The following is a 10,395-nucleotide window of genomic DNA, read 5'->3' as shown; positions in this document are numbered from 1 at the left end:
TTCAGGGTGGAAGCGCCCCCCCCCCCAATTTAGTACTATAGCAGAAAGCTGCTTTCACAGGAAGGACGGACCAAGTTAGGTAAACAGGTAAATTGGGCTATAGACTGATGCGCTGCAGTTGAAGCAGCCCAGAGACAAGATGATTAATAAAATAAAAGGTGCCTTGTTAACTCTGTGGTTATATCCCCTACCTGTCTCATCCCCTAGGCTAGCTAAGATAAACCAGGGTGGTGCCTCATGTCCTCTGTAAACAACCTTCCTACCGAGTTCCCAGCACCAGGATTTTGTTTTGTATTAACCCAAGCCCCTAACCCCGAATATCTTCAAGATCCCCTTTCCCTCACATCTGCAAGTTAATGTTCACAGATTCATTGTCTCTTTGTGCACGTCCATTGCCATGTTTGTAAGCCTTATGATCCTAATAAAAACAGGGCAAGGACCCTTATTCAGGGCTCTTGTCTTTTCCCAGACATTAGCCATCTCTCACTTTTCATCCTGCGTCCCACTATCTTGCTAGACAAGAGAGAACTTTAGACCCAGAGTCTACAACAGTTAAGGCAAACCTAAAAATATTCTGAATCAGGGAGGCAAGAATTAGAATGGAAAAGAGGGAACACAAAATATTGCACAAAAAGAATTGATGATTCTGTGAATAGAAGATACAAAGACAGAGAAAACAGTGAAAGTTATCTCACATTTTTGGCCTATATTTCCGGGAGGATGATGGTGGCTTTATCCTGGGCATGACAACATAAATTATGAACAGATTATCAATTTTCATACATAGTTTGAAATGGAAGATTTGACATTGAAGAAAGATAAAATAGTCAACTGGGGAAGACTGAGATTCCTTTCAATAATTCAAAGTTCAAGTAACCCTCTGAAAGCTAATCACTAAAAAAAAAAAAAAAAAAAAAAGGAAGCAAAATATTCAATTTGTTCTGTTTACATAAACAACTCTCCTATAAACAGCATGCTCAGTGATAATAACATATCAAAAGAATGAAACTGCCAACAGAGAAATGGATAGAATAAGAAAACAGATTTCAGAGAAGCAAAATTCAGCAGTATGAATTCATCACTGCTCAGAAATAAGAAATAATTTGGGGGAATATGAAAAATTTGGCCCCTTGATAGTGTTCTCTGCTGGGTGAGATAGGAATAATTTACTAGGCTTCTTCGTGAAACAGATGAGATATCTCTTGAGGCTATCTGCTTCTCTATTCTTTCATACCATGGTCATCAGGCAAGCTTTTGATCAATAATTAATTTTCTTATATAGTTCAAATACTAGGAAGTAAGCTGCTCTAGGTAGAAATGTGATCACTAGAGTAAATTAATATATTGGAAATTTGATTTATTTATCAATCTCTTGTGAGTTTAGTTAACATCAGCTTAATTTTGGGTTGAGACTTTGAAAAATCCAAGTAGTTGAAAAATCCAGTTTGTGGATTTTTAAGGATGAATATTTTATCTTGCATGTTATGAGGGTGTTTATTGAATGCTCAGTCTAGCTATTTAAGCTACTCATACCTAACTGTACATTTTCATTCCTATTTCAACAAATTATCTGACTTCCCACATATTTCAATAATGTAGTAATTCTGGATATTAATTTTGCTTAGAATAATTCATGACTTGTAGAACAATAATGACACTAAGATAATGGGCTGTGATAATAGTTTAGAACAGAAAGGTCATATAATCCAGTAACTTACTGTATCTAAGCAAATCTAATTTGGTGATACTTAATGATGAACTTTAATCCATTTTATTTTCCCCTTTTCCTTAGTTTTGCTTTGGAAAATAAGTTAGAAGGTAAGTTATTGAATATAACAAAGTATATGCTTAAATTTTCATTATGAACCTTTTGTTCATAGACATGCATTATGAGCAGTAGTTTAGGAATTTTGTAAAAAATCTTTTAGAATTTTGTCCAAAGTGTTATTATTTAGATGTTCATTATACAAACTTATCCTTAAAATCTCTACTATATCTTAAGTTCCTTAAAATGTATGGTCTATTTTTGAGTACAACATAAAAATTTACAAAGTGTTTAGTTAGCGTAAAACACATAAAGTAATTATTGAATGCTGATGGTCTGAAAACCCTGTGTGTGAAGATTTCTTTGGCTGCAATCATCAGGACATATCCTTGGCTAACTTGAGCAAAACTGGAAAGATGGGGCTAACTCAATGATCCAAAGGAAAAAAGCCATGGAATAAGGAGTTAGAAATAAGTGGAACCAGGGCAGCCCTACAAACCTCAATATATTTGACAGCATATTATAAAATATGTTAAAATGGAGAAATATTGTTAGTTTGCTTTTTATAACCAGTGGTAACACCTTGGAACATTTAATTTTCAGTCACTTAACCCTATTTTTAAAAATTTTGTTCCTCTGTTAATGATATCTATATTTTAAATTCATTTATGTTTTGAATATAATGGTCATAAAAAACAATATCATGTTAAATATGCACCCTATATGGTCCCCTATTACAAGGTATTTGTGATTTTTAGCTTTTGTGTGTTACAAAGTGAAATAAATGAGGAGCAAATTACTATGCAATAGAAAAAAGCGATACAGCTGTGATAAATGTAGGTTGCCGATAGCGGCAATCAATAGTTTAAAGGAGCCATTTATTAATGTGTAGCAGAAGAAATGTACTGGATTAGGAAAATAAAAACAACAACTTGCCATTGGATTGTAATGAGATAAAATATCAAAAGTAAAACCTCAATCATCACTATTGTTTCTTAAGTATACAGTTAACCACGGCACATCCATCAAATAAGAATAACTAAAAATTATACGAATAAGGGATAATTATAAAACTAAAAATGTAATAGCAAGTAAAACTATGAAAATTTCCAAAACAACACATGACTTTCTCTCTCTCTCTCTATTTCTTTTTTCTTTAGAAGTCCAGTTACCTTGGAGTTTACTTAAAGAGACTTATTAGTGGGTATTTCTTTGTGAAATTGTAAATGAGATTGATTACATGATATCTCTTTCGGTTGCTTCATTATTAGTGTATAGAAATGCAACCAATTTCTGTACATCAATTTTATATCCTGCAACTTTGTTAAATTCAGTTCTAGCAGTTTTTTGGTGGAGTCTTTCAGGTTTTCCATATAGAGTATCGTGTCATCTACAAAGAGTGAAAGTTTGACTTCTTTGCCAATTTAGATGCCTTTTATTTCATTTTGCTATCTGATTGCTGAGGCTATGTTAAACAATAGTGGTGAGATTGGACATCCCTGTCACGTTCCTGATCTCAGGGGGAAAGCTCTCAGTTTTTCCCCATTGAGGTGGATATTAACTGTGGGCCTTTCATGTATGGTTTTTATAATAAGTTATATTCCTTCAATCCTGGCTTTTTTATAATGTTTATTATTGAGAAAGAGAGGGAGAGAGAGAGAGAGAGAGGGAGGGGGGAAGTGGAGGGGGCAAAGAGAGAGGCTGACAGAAGATACAAAGTGGGCCCTCTGCTATCAGCAGATGCGTGCGCAGCTGGAACTCATTAAGTCGATGCTTAATCAACTGAGCCACTCAGGCAAGCCTATCCTGACCTTCTTGGGGGTGTCTATTAAGAAAGGATGCTATATTTTGTCAAATGCTTTTTCTGCATCTATTGACAGGATCAAATGTCCTTATCCTTTCTTCTACTAATGTGAAGCATCATGTTCATTGATTTGTGAATATTGAACCAGCCCTGCAGCCCAGGAACGAATCCTATTTGATCATGGTGAATAATTCTTTTAATATACCATTGAATTAGATTTGCTAGTATTTTGTTGAGAACTTTTGCATCCATGTTCATCAGGGATATTGGCCTGTAGTTCTCCTTTTTAGTAGGATCTTTGTCTAGTTTGGGAATCAAGGTAATACTGGCTTCATAGAATGAGTCTGGAAGCTTTCCTTCCATTTCTGTCTTTTTTTTTTTTTTTTTTTTTTTTTTTTTTGGAAAGGCTTGAGAAGAATAGGTATAAACTCTGCTTTAAATGTCTCATAGAATTTCCCTGGGAAGCCATCTGGCCCATGACTCTTATTTGTTGGGAGATTTTTGATAACCGATTTAATTTCTTTGCTGCTCAAATTTTCTATTTCTTCCTTTTTCAGTTTTGGTAGTATGTGGGTATCTAGGAATTTGTCTATTTCTTCCATATTGTCCAGTTTGTTGGCATATAATTTTTCATAGTATTCTCTAATAATTGTTTGTATTTCTGGGGTGTTGGTGCAATCTCTCCTCTTTCATTCATGATTTTATCTATTTGGGTCCTCTCTCTTCTTTTTGAGATGTCTGGCTAGGGGCTTACCAATTTTGTTTATTCTCTAAAAAAATACCCATCTCTTAGATTCATTGATCTCTGCTACTGGGTTTTGGGTTCTATATTGTTTATTTCTGCTCTAATCTTTATTATTTCTCTTCTGCTGGCTTTGGGCTTTCTTTGGTGCTGCCTGTCTAGGTCCTTTATGTATGAGGTTAGGTTATGTATTTGGGAACTTTCTTGGTTCTTGAGATATGCCTGAATTGCAATGTATTTTCCTCTTATGACTGCCTTTGCCGTATCCCAAAGGGTTTGGACTGCAAATAAAAGCATTTTCATTTGCTTCCATATATTTTTTTTTAATTTCTTCTTTAATTTCCTGGTTTACCCATTCATTCTTTAGTAGGATAGTCTTTAACCTCCATGTATTTGGGGACTTTACAAATTTTTTTCTGTAGTTGACTTCAAGTTTCATAGCATTGTGATCTGAAAAAATGAATGGTATGATCTCAATCCTTTTACATTTGTTGAGGCCTATTTTGTGACCCAGTATGTGATCTATTTTGCAGAATGTTCCATGTGCACTTGAGCACAATGTATGTACTGCTGCTTTGAGATGAAAAGTTCTGAATATATCTGGTAAGTCCATCTGGTCCAATGGGTCATTCAGAGCCATTGTTTCCTTATTGATTTTATGCCTATATGACCTGTCCATTGATGTAAGTGGAGTATTAAAGTCCACTACAATCATGGTATTATTATCTATACATTTCTTTATGTTTGTGACTAATTGATTTGTATATTTGGGTGTTTCATGTTGGGGGCATAAACATTTATAATTGTTAGCTCTTATTGATGGACAGAACCCTTAATTGATATGATGCCCTTTTTCATCTCTTGTTATAGTCTTTGTTTTAAAATCTAGTTTGTCTGATATAAGTATGGCTACTGGGGCTTTCTTTTGATACTCAGTAGAGTGAGAGATGGTTCTCCATCCCCTCACTTTCAATCTGCAGGTGTCCTCAGGTCTAAAATGAGTCGTTTGTAGGCAGCATATAGATGGATCTTGTTTCTTTATCCATTCTGATATCCTATGTCTTTTGATTGGGGCATTCAGTCTACTTACATTCATAGTGATTATTGAAATATATGGATTTAGTGTCACTGTGTTATCTGTGGCTTTCATGCTTGTCGTGATGTCCCTGGTCCTTTGTAGTGCTGGCTGCTTTCCACTCACAGAGTCCCCCTCAGGATTTCCTGCAAGGCTGGCTTAGTGGTCATGAACTCCTTTAGTTTTGTTTGTCTGGGAAAGCCTTTGTCTCTCCTTCTATTATGAGTGACAGCCTTGCTAGATAAAGGATTCTTAGCTGCATATTTTTCCCATTCAGCACATTGAGTATCTCCTGTCACTCCCTTCTTGCCTGCCAAGTTTCAGTGGACAGGTCTGCTACTACCCTTATGTGTCTACCCTTGTAGGTTAAGGCTTGTTTGTCCCTAGCTGCTTTCAGAATTCTCTCTTTATCTTTGTATTTTGCCAGTTTAATTATGATGTGTCATGGGGTTGAGCTGTTTTTTTTTTTTTTTTGTGTGTGTGTGTGTGTGTGTTTGTTTGTTTGTTTTAATTTTGAAGGGAGTTCTATATGCATCTTAGATTTGGATGCCTATTTCCTTCCCCAGATTAGGGAGATTCTCAGCTATAACTGCACCAAGAACCATAAGATCCCTAGGAATAAACCTAATCAAAGAGGTAAAAGATCTGTATGCTGAAAGTTTATGAAAGAAATTGAAGGAGACACAAAGAAATGGAAAACATTCCATGCTCATGGATTAGAACAAGTATTGTTAAAATGTCGATACTACCCAAAGCAATCTACACATTCAATGCAATCCCAATCAAAATAGCACCAGCATTCTTCACAGACATAGAACAAACAACCCTAAAATTTGTATGGAACCACAGATGACCCCAAAGAGCCAACATAATGTTGAAAAAGAAATCCAAAGCTGGGGCATCACAATCTTGGACTTAAGCCTGTATTGCTAAGGTGTATTAATCAAGACAGTATAGTACTGGCACAAAACAAGACACATAGACCAATGGAATAGAATAGAGAACCAAGACATGGACCAACAAATATATGGTCAACTAACCTTTAACAAAACAGGAAAGAGTATCCAATGGAAAAAAAGACAGTCCCTTCAGCAAATGGTTCTGGGAGAACTGGACAACCACATGCAGAAAAATAAAACTGGACCACCTTGTTACACCATACACAAAAATAAATTCAAAATGGATGAAAGACCTAAATGTGAGCAAAGAAACCATCAAAATCCTATAGCAGAAAATAGGCAGCAAACTCTTTGACTTCAGCTGCAGCAACTTCTTCCTTGACATGTCTCCAAAGGCAAGGGAAACAAAAGCAAAAAATAAACTATTGGGACCTCATCAAGATAAAAAGCTTCTTCACAGCAAAGGAAACAATCAACAACATTAAAAGGCAACTGATGGAATGGGAAAAGATATTTACAAATGACCTATCAGATAAGGGGATAGTATCCAAATCTATAAAGAACTTGTCAAGCTCAACACCCCCAAAACAAATAATCCAGTGAAAAAATGGGTAGAAAACATGAATAGACATTTTTCCAGAGAAGACATCCAGATGGGAAACAGACACATGAAAAGATGCTCAACATTACTCATCATCAGGGAAATACAAATAAAAAACACACTGAGATATCATCTCCCACTGGTCAGAGTGTCTAAAATTAACAACTCAGGCTATAACAGATGTTGGCGAAGATGTGAAGGCAGGGGAACCCTCTTGCACTGTTGGTGGAAATGCAAAATGGTGCACCCACTTTCAAAAACACTGTAGAGGTTCCTTACAAAATTAAAAATAGAATTGCCCTATGACCCAGAAATTGCACTACTAGGAATTTATCCAAAGGACAGAGGAGTGCCAATTCTTAGGGCCACATGCACCCCAATGTTTATAACAGCACTATCAACAATAGCCAAATTATGGAAAGAACCTAAATGTCCATTAACTGATGAACAGATAAAGAAATTGTGGTTTATATACACAATGGAGTACTACGTGGCAATAAGAAAGAATGAAATATGGCCCTTTGTAGCAATGTGGATGGAACTGGAGAGTGTTACGCTGAGTGAAATAAGCCATACAGAGAAAGACAGATACCATATGTGTTCACTCTTATGTGGATCCTGAGAAACTTAACAGGAGGAACCCATGGGGGAGGGGAAGGAAAAAAAAAAGAGGTTAGAGTGGGAGAGAGCAAAAGCATAAGAGACTCTTAAAAACTGAGAACAAACTGAGGGTTGATGGGGGGTGGGAGGAAGGGGAGGGTGGGTGATGGGTATTGAGGAGGGCACCTTTTGGGATGAGCACTGGGTGTTGTATTGAAACCAATTTGACAATAAATTTCATATATTAAAAAATAAATAAATAAATAAATACATACATAAAAAAGAAGAGGTGGCATGTATGTGTATACACGCACACGCGCGCGCGCACACACACACACACACACACACACACACAATGGAATACTACTCGGTAATGGAAAAGCTTGAAATCTTTACATTTGCGACAATGTGGATTGAACAGGAGGGTATTATGCTAAGTGAAATAAGTCAGAGAAAGACAGACATCATGTGATTTCACTCACATGTGGAATTTGAGAAAGTTAACAGAAGATCATAGGGAAAGGGAAGGAAAATAAGATACAAACAGAGAGGCAGGCAAACCATAAGAAACTCTTAAATACAGAGAACAAATTGATATATGATGGGGGTGGGGGGTTAGGGGGTGGGAAAAATGGGTGATGAGCATTGAGGAGGGCACTTGTTGGGATGAGCATTGGGTGTTGTATATAACTGATGAATCATGGGAATCTACTCCCGAAGCCAAGGCTATACTCTATGTTAGCTAACTTGACAATAAATACATAAATAAATAATAAAAATAATGACCAATCTGTTAAAAATGACACATTTTTCACAGAAAATACAGGAAGGTAAAAGATCAAAGTCACCCTTTAAAAAACAAAAAGAAACTCACTGAGAGGAGAGAACATAGGTAAAGTTCGAGAACAAACCCCCACAGAGGGGAGAAGTCGGCATACAGATATTGGAAGATGGTTTCCTGCTTTGTTATGCATAGCCACTTCAGGCGGTAGACAGAATCATGACTTAATTATTGTTCTGGTGTGCTGAGGCTCCCTTCAATGGGCATCAGAAATCCAGGACAACAAGATGGGACTACCAAGGCTAGAATCCAGACAACAGACTGACTACCTAGAATGACCTCAGCAGTGGCCAGAATGGAGTGTGATATATCACCTTTGCACATCTCTCGAAGAGGCAGCTCGTACAAGAAATGGGTGTTTTGATTTACCCAATTACCACTGTTTTCTCCCATGAAATTTGAGTATGTTGACAGTACTATCTAGATTTGCTATGATATAGAAGGCCCTACCTAGGCTTCATGCTGAGGCCATGTAGTAAATCAGCCTTTTTCCAAAGCTCTTTTTTCTAAGGTGAACGGTACTTACTATCAATAAAATGGTCCTTTTTAATTGAAAAATAAATTTAAAAAGAGAGACAAAGGTCATAATGTTTTCACGCAATACATACTTGGTTTTTTAAATAACAATTGTAACAAATGACAGAAAGAACTGTGGAATGCTGCTCTTGTGAACCATACAAAAAACAACATTTGGATTGTTTAAAGGACATAATTTAAAGACATGTCTCAAACACTTTTTGAAATACTGTAGTAGTCAGTCCATAGAGGCATGCCTTAGGTGGATATGGGAATGTAGTTCAGAAAAGAAAGAGAAATATCACAGGGGTACTACTCAGTTTCTTCAAAATCACTGAGCAAAAAAAGCAACGTTCAGCTTCCATACTGATTTCACACGACTTCTATACAGTATCTGGACTTCAATCCAAGAGCAAAAGTTAAGACTCTCCTCTTCTATTTTTGGTAAACAACTGCATGGTAAACTTAAATGCCTTTTCCCCTGGATTTTATCTGGGAGTGGCCTTTTTAATTTTTTATTTTAAATAAAAGGCAGGTTTGGTATCAGCAATATCAATATTTCCTTTTTATACTGATATCAGCAGTGTCAATATTTCTTGGGATCTCAGGAAGATTCATATTTTTTACAGCTGATACAGCACAGGCTAGAGATCCTGCAAAGCCAGCCTCAGATTTCTCCAGTTCATTTTGTGCATGAATTTGTGTAACAATCTCATTCATTTTTGTCTCCAATACCATTCACTCCATCACCATTTCTGCAAGAATATTGTGAACCTTGTCTACATTGTAAATTAAATCCAGTTCACAGACATTTTCAAAACGCTTGTCTAATGTTTCCACAAATACTTTGAGTTCTAAGGACATTATGAAAGATTTTCAGGAAGCAGGGATTGGTGGGTTTGGGGGTCAGATCTGTATACACATGGTAAGAGATCCATGAATCTTGGGGTTCCTGGGTGATTGAATTGGATTTAAAATGCCAAGTTCACTTTGTGAAGAATCCACATAGAAGACAAAGTATAATGTTGCATAATGTCTATAAATCAGCTTGTTGTCAGATCCTCCAATTAACAATTCTCCTTCTAAGAAATTACATTTTCATCTCTCTTAGATACCAAATAGAATGTCTCCCTGATGACTGGCTGTTGTGTATCTTCTCTGTAGGGCTTGTAGAACTTGGAAAGCCTTGGCTTCCCATGGTGTTGAAGATGAGGGTCGCCTAGATCATGCCTAAGCAGGTCCAACCAGTTGGGCACTGGGGCAGGAGCACCAGCTTTGCCTGGGGTCATCACTGTTGATCCTTGCCCACCTACCCTCCCACATGTGCATATTCTTAAATGGTAGTTTGGTTTTTTTTTTTTTTTCATGTTTATTTATTTACTTTGAGAGACAGCATGCACGTGAGTGAGCAGGGGATGGGCAGAGAAAGAGGGAGAGAGAATCCCAAACAGTCTCCATACTGTCAGCACAGAGCCCAACACGGGGCTCAATCCCACCAACTGCCAGATCATGACATGAGCTGAAATCAAAAGTAGCTGGCTTAACTGAATGA

The 10,395-nt window shown here is 36.7% G+C and overlaps 1 pseudogene; it reads right to left on the bottom strand.

Moving 5' to 3' along the window:
* Window positions 1-9,395: 9,395 nt before the first annotated feature.
* Window positions 9,396-10,071, bottom strand: LOC123608507 (annotated as a pseudogene).
* Between the last annotated feature and the right edge of the window lie 324 nt (window positions 10,072-10,395).

The sequence above is a fragment of the Leopardus geoffroyi genome, chromosome A1 (assembly GCF_018350155.1).
Source record: "Leopardus geoffroyi isolate Oge1 chromosome A1, O.geoffroyi_Oge1_pat1.0, whole genome shotgun sequence".
Taxonomy (NCBI): domain Eukaryota; kingdom Metazoa; phylum Chordata; class Mammalia; order Carnivora; family Felidae; genus Leopardus; species Leopardus geoffroyi.
This window is presented reverse-complemented; position numbering and strand designations above follow the sequence as displayed.